Raw genomic sequence first — 15369 nt, forward strand, 5'->3', positions numbered from 1 at the left:
CTCTCGGAAACCCTCGGCATTAATCTGAAGCGCTGGAGCAGGGCCTTTTTCATCTTATCATAATCTAGCGCGTCCGCTGCTGGCATCCGGCTAAAAACGGCCAATGCCTCTCCCGCAAGGCACATGCTCAATCCAGTCGCCCAGTCACTCCTCTGCCAACCTTGTCCTATCGCTATTCTCTCGAACCGCTCTATATAAGCGTCGAGGTCATCTTGCCTTTCGTCAAAAGGTGCGATTAACTTACGCGGACGCACTTTTGGAGGCTGGGGTACCATCTCTGACCTATCTGGTACTCCCCACTAGTGCTTGCGCGCAACTGCAGTTTTTTCTCTGTGATCTCCTTTTCCAACATTAAGTTTCTATACGTGCGCTCGTCTGCCTTTCGCTCTCTCTCTTCATCTTCTTTCGCAGCCTCTCGCGCCTCTGCACGCTCTTCTCGTAATCTTTTCTGTTCCTCATGATAGAGCGACATTATGGCCTCAGCCGACAATCCCGCGGCACTACCGGCCCATCAAGCGTTCCAGATCCATTTCGCAGCTTCAGACAGACCTAGGCGTGTGACAAAGTTACATGGATCCTGGCAGGCTCGCCATTGTCACGCGTATGCTGGTGCCTGGTTCGCTCGTCGGGCTGTGCGAAATGAATCACGGAGGCCGATGGTTTTCAAAAAAAGCTCCCATTTCATTCCCCGAAAAATTTACAAGACAATCCCCCAACACAAACACGCACCCTTGAAGAAACAAAGAAAAGGCAATGTCTAGATGTCTCGCGTTTCGACGTCCGCTCCCGTTCGCGTGTCACTAGTCGTCGCGCTTACGTTTCCGGCGTGCCCTCCGGTCCGTTGCGAGTCCCTCTCACGCTGGATTCCGACACGCCGTATCTATTCTCCACAGTGGCGCAAACATTGAAGGCACCACTGCAGCCGTTGTTCCGGTAGTTCCTCGCCGAGGCAGGTGCTCGGGCGGGAAACTGCAGCGCAGGGTCAGCGGTAGTTCCGAGACTGCTCGGCGAGGACGGTGCTCGGGCGGGAAACTGCAGTCCAAGGCCAGCTGCAATTCCGTAAGCTGCTCGCCGAGGCAGGTGCTCGGGCGGTAGCCTGCAGCCCAGGGTCAGCGGTAGTTCCTGGCGCTGCTCGCCGAGTCAGGTGCTCGGGCGGTAGCCTGGGGCAAGACCCAGCCAGAACTTCCGCAGCTGTCGGCCTCTCGAACGCTGTGTCCTGCTCTCGTCGTTCCTCCTTGCGCGCGCTCTCTTGTTCCAATCTCGCCACCCTCGCGCGCTCTTTTTCTCTTCTTCCTTTTTCTCTTTTCACTACAGCCTTGAAATTATTCGTTCCAAAATACCTTCTTCCTCTTCTTCTTTTCCTGACTTGTCATTCTGACAACCCTATAAGGTGGGACGAGGGGATGGCCGCCGCGGTAGCTCAGTTGGTAGAGCATCGGACGCGTATTCGAAGGTCGCAGGTTCGGTCCCTGCCCGCGGCAAGCTATCTTTTCGTCCACTTTTCTTTCTTCACAATTACCTTGCATTTATTACTAAAAACATCCCCTATACTTCCTTGGCATTATTGTCTGTTAGTTCTCATTAATATTGTGTATAACAAAGAAAACGAGCCCTTGAAATTAACACTTCTTTCCTTTAACCAATGTGAGAAAATTCTGGCGAGTCATTCATCCCCTTTCCGATAATTCCATCACTCTTAATGATAGTTCTGGTAACCCTGTTCCAGAAAGCCATTGCGCAGCCCTCTTGAGCGATGTTTTCGTAAACAACTTCTCGCGAACTAATGATATTACTCTGCCTGTATTAACCAACTATAACTATTACCAATGCCTACGATAATTATCGAGGTTACTTGTGTAATTCGACTAATATAATCAATGAAAATACATTCGTCACCTGGATTTGACATCAGTGCCAAATTCCTTAAAAACACTTTTTCATATGGCTCTATTGTATTAACTAAAATTTTCCAGCAATCACTCAACACATCATCTCTCCCACTCGCACGGAAAACAGGAAAAGTTATTCCGTTACATAAATCTGGAAGGAAAGCCTCACCCAGAAATTATCGTCCCTGTCATTGAGTAGCACCTCCTGCAACTTAGTAGAACATATCATTTTTACTAACCTGATGAATTTTCTTGAATCTAACTTCTTTTTTACACCTTCACAACTCGGATTTCGCAAACCCTATCTTGTGAATCTCAGTTGTTGTCTTTTACTCACAAACTACACCATATACTTGACCGTGCTTCGCTTGCTGATTGCCTTTTTTAGACTATTCAAAAGCCTTTGATAAAGTAAGCCATAGACTTTTACTTCATAAACTAAACATACTAAACCTTGACAGTAACCTCCTAAAATGGATTGAGTCGTTTCTTGTTAATCGTTCCCAGTTCGTAACAGCTATGATCATGACTCACCACTTAGCATCGTTCAGTCCGGAGTGCCACAAGGCTCGGTTCTGGGACCGCTTTTATTCCTTTTAAAGACGATAGTCTTTCTTGGGCTACTTAAACGGAGAAATTTTGGTCTGTCTGACTTTCTGTTTGTCGGCACGTCACTCGATTCAGCCACTCGGCCAAAGTTGAACCACTTGCCCAAGGGCCAGCCATCTTGAACGGCTGACTAGGTTCATACTTGTGTACATTGTCGATCAAAAAGCAAACATGAGGCATATCTGAGGCGCAACATCACTAGGTAAGTATTAGGTGGTGTGTTCCTTTAATAGAAAATGCATACAAACGTAATTCTAAAGACCCTAGTTTCTTAAGCTGCGCTGAAAATGCGGCACTCTGCGCGAGTTCATTGTTGTGTTTCGGTTTCGGTTCTGTATTGCACTGTACGAATGCCATGGGGCGCCGCTCTGGCATTCCTGTTTTACCCAGACGACGTGTAAATAAAAGAGTATGTGGAGAGTACTCGTTGAGTGCGGACGTTTCTTCTGCTTCAGCGTTTCGCGCCAAACCGCGTGTTCGGGCTGGCTGGCGTCCCCGCCGGTCGCCTTGGTCACCGCCGGTCTTCGCCTGCTGCTGCGCCGGGACTACCAGCCCGCAACACAGCACTCATGTTTCCCGACGTATTGCCAGATGGCGTCCATATCTCACGCAGCGCCTCTTCTATCGTCTTTAGACGACATTTGCAGCGAAGCACGCAGATACGCGGCCAATTTTTATATCAATGACTTTACTTCGGCAGTAACTTCCACATACACTTGTTTGCCGATGACTGTGCAATTTTCAAAGAAATAACGACCCCACAAGATATCACTACTCTTCAGGCCGATCTTAACAACATCTGCAACTGGCGTCAACAGTGGTTAATGGAGCTTAACACAAATGTGAATTTATGAGAATATCTAGATCGAATAGCTGTCTGCCCGTATATCACCTTAATAACATTTCTTTGGAAGCTACAAATTCATATAAATGCTTGGGCGTACGTATAACATCTACCTAACATGGAACAAACATATTGAGTACATAACTAATCAAGGCAACCGTTTCCTTGGTTATTTGCTCCGTAACTTTTCTCGCGCTCCATCGCCACTAAAATTACTACTTTATAAGACATTGCTAAGGCCAAAGCTAGAGTATGCGTCAGCTATATGGGACCCCTATCACGACAACCTAACTCATTCCATCGAACTAATCTAAAATAACTCTTGTCATTTTATTCTTTGGAATTACAACCGAATGGCACCTGCATTCTCAATGAAATCACATCTCGGTCTTGAGTCACTCGATACACGCCGTAAAATTTCTCGTTTATCATTTTTTCATGAACTTTGTCACCATCCTACTCTACACCCGGAGATCATGTCACGACCATATTACTTTTCTCACCGCATTGATCATCAGCACAAAGTTAGAATTTGTGCTTGTAACACAACATGCTTTTCAGAATCATTCATCCCTCGTACGTCACGAGAATGGAATGACATTCAAGCTGATACTGTATCTATTGTTAACAACGAGAAGTTTCGTAAAGCATTAGCTAACATTGTATAGTAACAATCACTTGTATCCACTAATGTTACCTGCCCGTTTATATGGTGTGTTATTATTGCCACATCTGTCAGTCTCATTATACCTTAAATAAAAAGAAGCACCTACTGTCTTGTTTTCAGCGCTGTATTTTACATGCATAGCTAATATTGTGTAATAATCAAATAGCAATCACTTTATTTTTTCATCTTATTATTTCTTTTTCTTCATTTACTCGTTGTACAGTATATTGACATACTCATCTAGTATTGTATAATTAACAAATATTGTCTTAATTGCGGTGTACTGTTAGCATTCTTATTATTCGCGCCTTTTCAAGTATTTCCTCTGTAACTCACTCCCCTCTGTAATGCCCAAAGGCCCTAAAGGTAAATAAATAAATAAATAAATAAATAATAAAATGCTGCTCAACGGCGCAGAAGAGCGGAGATGCTTAACTCATCGGAGGTAGTTGCCTAGAAAATAAATATACATGTGCCACATAATATGTATACCATGTGTGGGTCATTGGAGCAGCAGTAAGCACGATAATCAAGCTAATCCTAGACAATCAGGAAAGCTAAGAACAATCAGCTGAACCTTTGCTAACGCAACGTTATCCTGGCATAGGCGAGCTAAGCCAATGCAACATATTTTTTGTTCAATATCTAGCTGCCTTGTAGATTGCAAAGTGCAGCTAATGCTTCATTTAATGAGCCACGTCGCAGTACATGTTATGCCGAAGTATTTCGTAGAGCCGAGTGTTGTCGATGCACCATCCAAGGGGCTATAATGCAGCTTGAAATGCTGCTATTGCTACACGAATTTGTTGGTGGTGCTCAATTTGTTATAAACATAAGTGGGGCGGTGAAATGACGACAAGGTGTCTTGAAATGAAAGAAACGCACGCATATTAGATCTATAACGTCACAGTCTTCCTCCACTATCAGATCCGTTGAATGAAGTGGTGTCTTAATATGATAAGCTGAATCGGTATTGTTCAACTTATTACTCACCAAAACGTTATTGTTATAAAATACTATCCATAATTTACACTCGTTGCCTTTAGAAATGGTAACATCTCGAAGTTTTGGTAGCAATCTAGGCAACAAACATTTCATTTAGCTTAAATGATGACTTATAAATCATATTATGAGAAGCTCCGTACAAAGTATTCTGCTTCGCATATACACTGAGCATTGCAGCTTTTTTTGCTACAGCTTTTTGATGACAGCGGTATCACATAACGAGCCAATGCTGTCGGTCTGAAAAGAATTCGAGGCAGGCTACTGGTAGAACTAAGTCTCGGTACACATGTACCGAGACTTAGTTTGATTATGGTGTTCGCGAAGTTGCGAGGTGCGTTTGATCGTTGGTGAACGTGTTGGCTGCGGTGTTCAACGGGCAACGGCTCGACGCGGCTAACATTCACGCCCAACGCTTTCCTCGGTACTCGCGGAAACGATGTGGTGTTCCATGGATGCAATAGCAACACGCGTATGCCTGGCGAGCCCTCTCTTCTAGATAAGACACCCGGGCAACGGTTCGGAGTGGTGTGCTTGCTGGATTTTCGTGGATCAGTATTCCTGCTGCCCGGTTTCCTTCGTGAACACGCAGTGCCTACTTTATTTCCTGCTATCGGTGAGCAGATCGCTAAGTTATCTGTCGCGCTACAATTCGCATGTCTTGATACGTTACACGTAAGGTTAACTTATCGGAACATAAGGCAAAACATAGTGCATGTAGTGTACGCACTTTTATACTTATTACGACATTTATTGCGCATTTTGTAGGGTGTGATAAACTTGCGTTATTGTGACCATTGAATAAAACTGAAATATCATTATTTTGGCGTGACCAGGCGTCATTTCTTCTCATTAGAACTAAAGCACACATGCAATGCGCTCTTTAAGTCCCCTGCGCATGTGCGAAGCAAATCAGCAACGTTGCAAACATGAGGGGGTACGCTGCTGCCTACTTTATTCACTCTGTGGAAGATGACACGAACGGAGAATAAATGCTCCAAGAATGAGGTTTCCTAGTAAAACCAAGGCGAATTGAACGGCGGTAGACTTAAACACCACTGTTTAGTGACAGGTCGATATTAGTTTAGCTAGCGTTGGCTTCAAGCGCACTCGCCAAGGGCTCGCCGTAGCGCGAGTCCTTAGCGATCAGGGGCTTAAGAAAAATATTTTGAGGTCAAATTTCGCGCTAGTGACAAGAAAATGACGTCACGTTTTTACCGGATATTGCGTCACATCCGCTTTATTTTTTGTTCCGCCGGAAGCGTTCCCTCCTCACACAGATTGAATTGAATTGAATTGTTATTCACAACAACAAGGTTGCGAGGATGACCAGGCAAAAAGCTGCATTGAGCAGCTTGAGGGGAACCTGGCCACCTCATACACTGGGCGGCTTCACAGCGGTCGAACACACGATATACATAATCAATGGACTAACTAAAACAGAAAAACAATAAACATCCACGGTCGGAAATAAATAAACAAGGTTATTGTGGAAACATATGAAAACAAGGGAAAGAAATTAGGCGAAGTGTTAAAGGCATATAAAAAGACAAACAAATGGACCCATGGCAGCACAAGCAATCACATAAATACATCGCGTAGCCTTTTTAACGACAGAGTTGATACACTGAGACCATTCTCTTTGTATAATTGATTTAGAGCAGCAGGTAAACAAAACTGTAGCATTTGGTCACCGTATTTAGTTCTGTTTTTGTTAACGATCCAAGGTTCTAAATAACGAAATTTATAAAAAGAATTATGTTGCTGTAAGGATGCCAATTTTGTTAAAGCGTTATCATTCTTACTTTTTCCATTCTATACATGCGGCAAAGCCTATATGTGTACAAAGATTCAATTTTTATAGTTCTAAGCTTTGTAAACAAAGGAGCAGTATGCCAAAGATATGGCACCCTGGAGACAAGGCGTATTGCTCTTTTTGTAATACCGTCAGCTTGCGAATGTTCTCAGCTGAAGTCGTCCCCAGACTAGAATTCCGTATTGAACTAGGGAAAGAAACATTGAAATATATAACATCATATTAATGGATGTAGGAAGATAGTTACAATGGCGACGCATAGTACCTATTGCTCTAGATAATTTACTAACTAAGTGATTCACTTGGCAATCCCATGACATAGTTTCAGAGAAATATACGCCAAGCGATTTGAAAGACGATAGTATTTCTATTTCGGTATTATTTAATTTAATGGGGATAGTTGAATTGTTTGTTGCGTGGATGAAACATCACCGCCTTTGTTTTTTCTACATTAATCTTAAGACAATTACTTGTCGCCCACTTTTGTATACTTGCAAGCGTCTTATTGGCTCGATTGACATTTCAGAACCTAAGTTACCATCAAAAAACAGACTTGTATCGTCTGCGTAAATTACGCACTTAGCAGATGGATCAACATTGACTATGTCATTGATGTACAATATGAAGAGATACGGACCCAATATGCTCCCCTGTGGGACGCCTGTTCTTACAGATTTCAACTCCGATTGGTCCCCGGCTATAGCTACGAACTGTGATCTGTGCTGAAGGTAGGACGTAATAAGAGAATGAGCTACGCCGCGAATACCGTAGCTATCAAGTTTTTTTAAGCAAAACATCATGACTGATAAGGTCAAAGGCCTTAGAAAAATCGAGAAAAATTCCAAGCACCATTTTCTTTTCCTCAAATTTTTGCAATATAAACTCCTTTTGGGTCATTAGGGCTAATTCATTAGTCTTTTGGATCATTAGGGCTAATTAAGATGGCGCTAAGCCCCATGACCAGCTGATGAGCAGCCATTTTCTGAACGTATGGGCTTCTATGGAAGCTTCGCTACCAATTACATTTACCTTGCATCGGCTACCGTGTCTGTGTTAAAGAGCAATACACGTATAGCACGTGCTGCGCGTGTTCGGTTGCCAAGCCTGCTCCTTAAATTCAATTCCTTTGTTCGGAGTTTTAAGCGCATGACAAGCAGCGTGTGATGTCATTCAAATAAATAAATGGTCGTTACAGGAAACAACCTTTGATTAGCAATCGTGTAAGCAGCTGGCGTGTAAGTGCGTCTTAAGTACTTGAAGTTTAAACAAGAAATAAAATGTTGAGAGCACGTGTCGAAACGGCATGCATGACGCTGTGAAATATTTCGTTGGTTGTGGAGTTGTTTTTGTTTCTGCAGCATATTTTAACCCATACGTTAATAAATCAACGTTTTCTGACTCGTTCCCGGTCATTTGAAAGTACGCTGAACAGAATTAGTGTAATCATACTAACGTAGCTCAATACAAAGCTTTCGCATCAAAAGTCGTCGTAAGATGTATTTGCAATAAAATAGTGTAAATCACTCTCAATGGTCGAATCTTGATAGGGCGTGATGCGGTCACTGTACTAAAAGTACTCGCAGGGTCCTGTATGCATTTGCCTAACATGACTCGTAGGCAAAATCCATCTGCTTTATTTTGTTCATCGGTCTTCAGTCGATGTTCCCCGCCTCCTTCCGAATGCTTTTTGGACGTGACGTGATCCTGGCACTGCCTCCAGGATCGGAGGCATTGCAAACGTTTCTACACATCGCCTGGTTTTGCATTGCCTCCGTGATCGGTGAGACAATGCAAACCGACGACGTCATGTGATGACGTCATCATGTGACATCACCCTATGACGTCACAGATATTGGCGGTCGGGATGTCATGAGGACGTCTAGGGTGACGTCATCGCGTGATGAATTTTTGCATCACTCGTGTTGACGCTGCCGACTAGGGACACCTACGATGAAATTTTCGCGTTTGATCACGAATCCAAAGCTTTGACCGCAAAATATTCAATCTTGTTACAGCGCGGTAAAGAATAGCAATAACCAGCCAAAGGGGCCAGAAGAATGGTGGGAAAGAGCTCTCTTTCTCCTCTTCTTGGACATATTCGCCGATTTGTTCTACTGTTTATCAAGCTTCATTATCGGTGACAAACGAAACACGAACAGCGGAGCGTGTTCCCCAGGCATCGCGAACTGTATAATGCGCGCCGTCCTGTCATCATCATTGACGTGCACGCACATCCGATTAGGCTGCACTGCGCAATCGAAAGCATGAGCCTGGCTCACGAGCCGCAAACCGCAAAAGCGTATCTATCTCTAATGATAAGTGTGTGAACTGTTGCATTCGGGGGCGATAGTAGGTGTAACAAGTTGTAATGTGCATCCAACTCACGCAATGTACGCTTGTTGTCCGCAAGAACCCGCTGGTTGATGAAGTTATCAATTTTATGTTGTCGGCAAATGTTTTGTGTATTTACTGCAATTGGGAGTAGAATGTGAACTTTGGTTCAAGTCGGTACGAACTCGGTGGCATGGTCTTGACCGCGTTGTAACGCCGGCAGGAATCTGCACAGCGAAGGTCTCCATCAACAACCGGATTTATCCCGCAAGCTTCCTAGTCCTTCAGCATTGCTCCCGAGATGTCATCCTTGGTATGGACTTCTTAGGCCTTCATGGTGCAGTCATCGACCTCAGATCCAAGTCGATAACGCTTTCTACAGAAAGAGCATTACCGCGGTACACGCCGCCAGGGAAGCATGCCTTGAATGTGCTGGAAGAATAGGTCACCATTCCCCCTCGCTCCAGCGTCATCATTTCCGTCGGCACTCAGAAAGTAGCAGACCTGGAAGGCGTCGTTGAAGGCGACCAGCACCAGTTCATTAACCGCGAGATTTGCGTCGCAAGAGGAATAGCAGAGTTGCGGGGAGGCAAAGCATCAGTGATGCTCACAAATTTTAGCAACAGGTATAAACACGCAAACAAAGGCACGACAGTCGCCTACATCGAAGAAATTGTGGCAGCCACCAATGCTTTCGCCATCGCCGCTTCTTCCGAGCTCACACCGACGAACCAAGCTCCTCAACCAGCTTCGGACGTCAATCCTAGCCTTCCGAAGCATAAACAAGAACAGCTCAAAACCCTGCTCTTGAAATACAGGGACTGCTTTTCGTCATCGTCAAGAATCCGCCAGACCCCAATCGCAAAACATCGCATCATAACAGAGAAAAATGCCAGGCCACTCCGGCAGAGCCCATACAGAGTTTCGACGCGAGAACGCGGATCCATAAAGAAACAAGTCGACGAAATGCTACGCGACGACATCATCCAGCCGTCGAAGAGTCCATGGGCGTCACCCGTGGTATTAGTGAAGAAGAAGGACGGAACCCTACACTTCTGCGTCTATTATCGCCGCCTGAACAAAATCACGAAGAAGGACGTCTACCCTCGATCGACTCTACAATGCGAGGTACTTTTCGCCGATGGACCTCAAGACCGGCTATTGGCAAATCGAAGTCGACGAGAGAGACCGAGGGAAGACTGCCTTTATAACACCAGACGGTCTCTTCGAGTTCAAGGTTATGCCCTTTGGTCATTGCTCGGCACCTGCGACGTTCCAGCGTGTTATGGACACCGTGCTGGCTGGATTGAAGTGGCAGACTTGCCTTGTGTACTTGGACGACGTCATTGTGTTTGCCTCAAGCTTCGACGAACACCTCCGGCGCCTTGACGCTGTACTACAAGCAATCAAGACCTCTGGCCTCACCTTGAAGCCTGAAAAGTGCCGCTTTGCATACGAGGAGCTACTGTTTTTGGGTCACGTGATCATCAAGGGTGGTGTTCGCCCAGACCCGCGAAAAACAGCTGCCCTCGCTGCCTTCCCGCCACCCACCGACACGAAATCCATGCGCCGTTTTCTCGGCTTGTGCGCCTACTACAGGCGCTCCGACAAGGAATTTTCACGAATCGCCGAACCGCTAACTTACCTCACGAAGACCGACGTGCCATTCAAGTGGGAAACGGCGCAAATCGAAGCATTTGAAGAACTGAAACGACGTCTTCAGATGCCTCCGATACTAGCGCATTTCGACGAATACGCCGATACGGAAATCCACACCGACGCAAGCAGCGTAGGACTCGGCGCCCTCTTTGTGCAGAAGACTGACGGGCAGGAAAGGGTCGTCAGTTATGCTAGGCGGTCGCTATCAAAGGCAGAAACGAACTATTACACAAGAGAAAAGGAATGCCTTGCGATCATCTTGGCTGCATCCAAGTTTTGCCCCTACCTCTACGGCAGGCCCTTCAAAGTTGTGAGCGACCACCACGCATTGCGTAAGCTAGCTAACTTGAAGGACCCTTGAGGTCGCCTCGCACGGTGGAGCCTACGACTTCAAGAATTCGACATTACCATCGTTTACAAGTCCGGAAGAAAACACTCCGACGCTGACTGCCTGTCTCGCGCCCCCGTCGACCCGCCGCCGCAGGACGACAAGGAGGACGACTCCTTCTTGGGAACCATAAGTGCCGACGACTTCGCCGAACGACAGCGAGCGGATCCAGAACTCAGGGGCCTTGTGGAATACCTCGAGGGCAGGACCACCGTTGTTCCGAAGGTATTCACGTGGGGACTGACGTCGTTTTTCTTGCGCAACGGTGTCCTCCTAAAGAAGAACTTCTCACCGCTTCGAGCCGATTGCCTTCTCGTAGTACCCTCGACATTGCGGCCAGAGATCCTCCAGGCTCTCCACGACGACCCGACGTCTGGACACCTAGGTGTTTCTCGCACACTAGCAATACAGGAGAAGTACTTACAACTGGCCGCGCCTTTCCGCCGATGTCACTCATTACGTAAAGACCTGCTGGGATTGTCAACGACGCAAGACACCACCCACTAGGCCAGCCGGACTTCTGCAGCCTATCGAGCCACCTCGACGGCCGTTCCAGCAAATCGGGATGGACTTACTGGGGCCGTTCCCGACGTCCAATACCGGAAACAAATGGATCGTCGTAGCTACCGACTACCTCACCCGCTACGCCGAGACAAAAGCCCTGCCCAGAGGCAGTGCCGCCGAGGTAGCGAAGTTCTTCGTTGAGAACATCGTCCTGCGTCATGGCGCCCCGGAGGTCCTCATCGCTGACAGAGGTACGGCGTTTACTGCTGACCTAACTCAGGCAATACTGAGATACATAGGCGTGCGCAGGGTTGCCCATAAGGGGGGGCAAATGTTCATCACAGCGCCCCCCACCCTATTAAGTCAATGTACGGGGCAGATTTTGCGCCTCCCCTCTTAGGTGATTAGGGGGGCGGCCGCCCCCTTGCCCCCCCTGTGCGCACGCCTATGCTGAGATACAGCCAAACAAGCCACCGCCGGACCACAGCGTACCACCCACAGACATGGCCTCACCGAGCGGCTAAACAAGACCATCGCCGACATGTTGGCCATGTATGTCGACGTCGAACACAATACGTGGGATGCGATCCTTCCGTAAGTGAGCTTCGCATACAACACGGCCGTCCAAGAAACGACGCAGATGACGCCGTACAAGTTGGTCTACGGAAGGAGCCCGGCGACGACGCTCGACGCCATGCTACCCAACGTCACCGACGAAGAAAATCTCGATACCGCCGCTTACTTAAAACGTGCCGAAGAAGCTCGACAGCTCGCCCGCCTGCGCATCAAGACCCAGCAGCGCACCGACAGCCGTTGCTACAATCTTCGACGACGCTTCGTTGAACACCAGCCCGCGACCGTGTTTGGGTCTGGACGCCGATACGCCGACGTGGGCTTAGCGAAAAACTCCTTCGGCGATACTTCGGGCCATACAAGGTTCTTCGACGCCTCGGCGCTCTTAACTACGAGGTCATCCCGGACGGCATTACGAACTTCCAGCGACGCCGACCTGAAGTCGTCCATGTCGTGCGCCTTAAGCTGTTTTTTGCGCGTTAAAGAACCTGGGGACTCTATTCTTTTCCTTTGTTATTGTAATTTATTTGTGTATGCACTTGTTTTTTTTTCTCTTCTATGTTCTTTCACAAGCATCGGGACGATGCTTTTTCGGAGGGGGGCAATGCCACGCCCACTTCTTCTCTTGTTTTGATGTATGCGGGTTTGACCGGCAGCGACGGTTGTCAACACTCGACGCTGTCCGCGAAGTAGTGTTCGAGAAGCTTCGCGATTGTAGTAGATCGTTTTGTTAAGATTGCGCCCCGCACGCGAATGTTCCAGCTTTGTCGAGAAATAACGCCGCCACCAGCGATATTGCTGGAAAGTTCGATGGCGCCTGTATAAAAGCCGACACGCTTGACTGATTGTCAGTTGATCGGCGGTCGACGCTCTGTTCGCCGCTATCAGTGTATTGCTGTAGTTTGACTTTCAGTTTCTCGGCCACAAGTTCGGCCAAATAAATAGTTTCATCTCGGACGTGCTGACTGTTGTCTTCGTCGACGTCACGACCACGTGACAATATAATAGTCATAAAGTTTCGTATGAAGCGCCCAAAGTCGAAGCATAGTCCTACGAAACTGCGCAGCTCTTTGACGGACGTAGGTTTGGGGAACTCTGTCACGGCCCGGAGCTTAGCTAGATAGGGGTGAATTCCGTCCTTGGACACAACGCAGCCTAGTATTCTCAGCTGTCGCGCTGCAAACGGGCACTTCTTTAAAACTCAGCGCGGCGTCGCTCAAACGCATCAAAATATGCTACAGGCGTTGAAGACGTGTGGGGGAAGTCCGGAGCAAAAAGAATGACGTCTTCGAGGTGGCACTTGCACGTGTGCCACTTTAAGTTGCGCAGAATGGTATCCATGATGCGCACAAAGGGCGCTGGCGCACACAGCCTGCACGGCAAGACGTTGTATTCGTACAAGCCGTCAGGTGTGAAAAACGCTGTCTTCGGTCATGCGTCATCAGCAATGGGAACTTTCCCCATGGGGATGACGTACTCTGAGCGCAAATCAAGTTACAGAAATAATTCTGCTCCTTGCCGGCTGTCAGTGGCGTGAGCTAAGCCCACGTCGCGCCCCTTCAGTCGTGACCCAAGCCCACGTCGCGAAGAAGTCACCGACACCGTCAGCGACAGTCGAGCCAGCCGCAGACTGATAGGACTACCCCCACAATACGGACCCCTCACGGAAAGGCCAAATGCCAGGGCGACAAAGACAACAGGCACAATGACGGCCACAGCGTCGCCTGCCGCGATAGTGATGCAGCCCCCCAGGGAGCTGCCGACATTCAGTGGTTCGCCATGTGAAGATCCCGAAACATGGGTTGAGACGTTCGAAAAGGTCGCAACATTTCACAACTTGAACGCCGGCGACAAGCTGCGCCACGTGTACTAGAAGCAGCAAGGACATGGCTCAAGAACTGGGAGACACACTTCCGACCTGGGACCTATTTTGCAGCTCTTTTTTGGAGGTGTTCACGAGCGCCGTCCGAAGGGAAAGGGCCGCAACCTTGCTAGAGACAGGGGTGAAACTCCCGAACGAAAACGTGGCCATCTTCGCGGAAGAAATGACCCGGCTCTTCCGCCACGCTGACCCCAATATGCCTGAAGAGAAGGTCCGTTCCTCGTGCGAAGAGTAAAGGAACAGCTATTCGCTGTACTTATGAGTATCCACCGAATACCGTCCAATAATTTGTCTCCGAAGCAACGACCATCGAGAAGACGCTGGAAATGCGAACCTGCAGTACAATCGCCGATCAGTTGAAGACAGCCCAGCTCTTCATGCCCTCGCCTCCAACGACCTGCGCGAAACGATCCGAGAAATCGTGCGGGGGAGCTAGCACAGGCTCTTAACCCTCACCCAAACCCCTTTAGAGGACTCAATCGCAGTTGTCGTTCGAAAAAAAAATCCAGTATCGCTGTGCCACCTTGAACCGACACTGCTTTAGCCGGAAAGCCATGACTACGCTGCTGCAGCCCGACGCAACGCCCCCCCTCCTCGCCCACGTCAAGACGCAGCGCCGCCCAAGCAGTTCCGCCGCCAGACACCACCGACGCCACCACCAACGTCAGTATACCGCCCCCATCCGGCGGATACCGCCGAGGGAGACCGACGTTTGGCGCGCCAGACGACCACCGCCCACTCTGCCACCAGTGCGGAGAGCTGGCCACACTACCGCTGCTGTCAGTACCGACAATGGGACTGCGTGGGTTCGTCATTGCGCGCCGCGTCCACAGCGGGGTGACCCACCACGTGACATCGACGACTACCTTGCAGGAGAGCAGTGCACACCCCGACAACCTTCCGTTCGCGGTCAGCGAGCTACTACGTCTCGCCCCAACGCCGACCATACACTGTCCCAAGTGGGGGCCGGTCACCTGAACCGTATGCGAAAACTAAGCGCAGCAACCGATGAGGTGCGGTTGGTGTACGACCAAAATACCAAAGACCCTCCGCCGCCGCCGCCGCCGACGACGACGACACGAGATCTGACTTACACGCCGCAAGCCGAACGGAGCCCTGACATCGAAACTACGCGGCCCGAAGAAGACCTGACGACGCAACGGGAATCAGCGGAACAAACCGAGACTAGCCGAGACCCCAACGTC

At 48.3% G+C, this 15369-nt stretch overlaps 1 non-coding gene across 1 annotated transcript; it reads left to right on the forward strand.

The window, feature by feature from the left end:
- The first annotated feature begins 1409 nt into the window (after positions 1-1409).
- On the forward strand, positions 1410-1481 carry Trnar-gcg (transfer RNA arginine (anticodon GCG)). The gene has a single exon. It is a non-coding gene; the product is annotated as a tRNA-Arg (tRNA).
- Positions 1482-15369: the final 13888 nt, after the last annotated feature.

The sequence above is a fragment of the Rhipicephalus sanguineus genome, chromosome 10 (genome assembly GCF_013339695.2).
Source record: "Rhipicephalus sanguineus isolate Rsan-2018 chromosome 10, BIME_Rsan_1.4, whole genome shotgun sequence".
In the NCBI taxonomy this organism is placed as follows: Eukaryota; Metazoa; Arthropoda; class Arachnida; order Ixodida; family Ixodidae; genus Rhipicephalus; species Rhipicephalus sanguineus.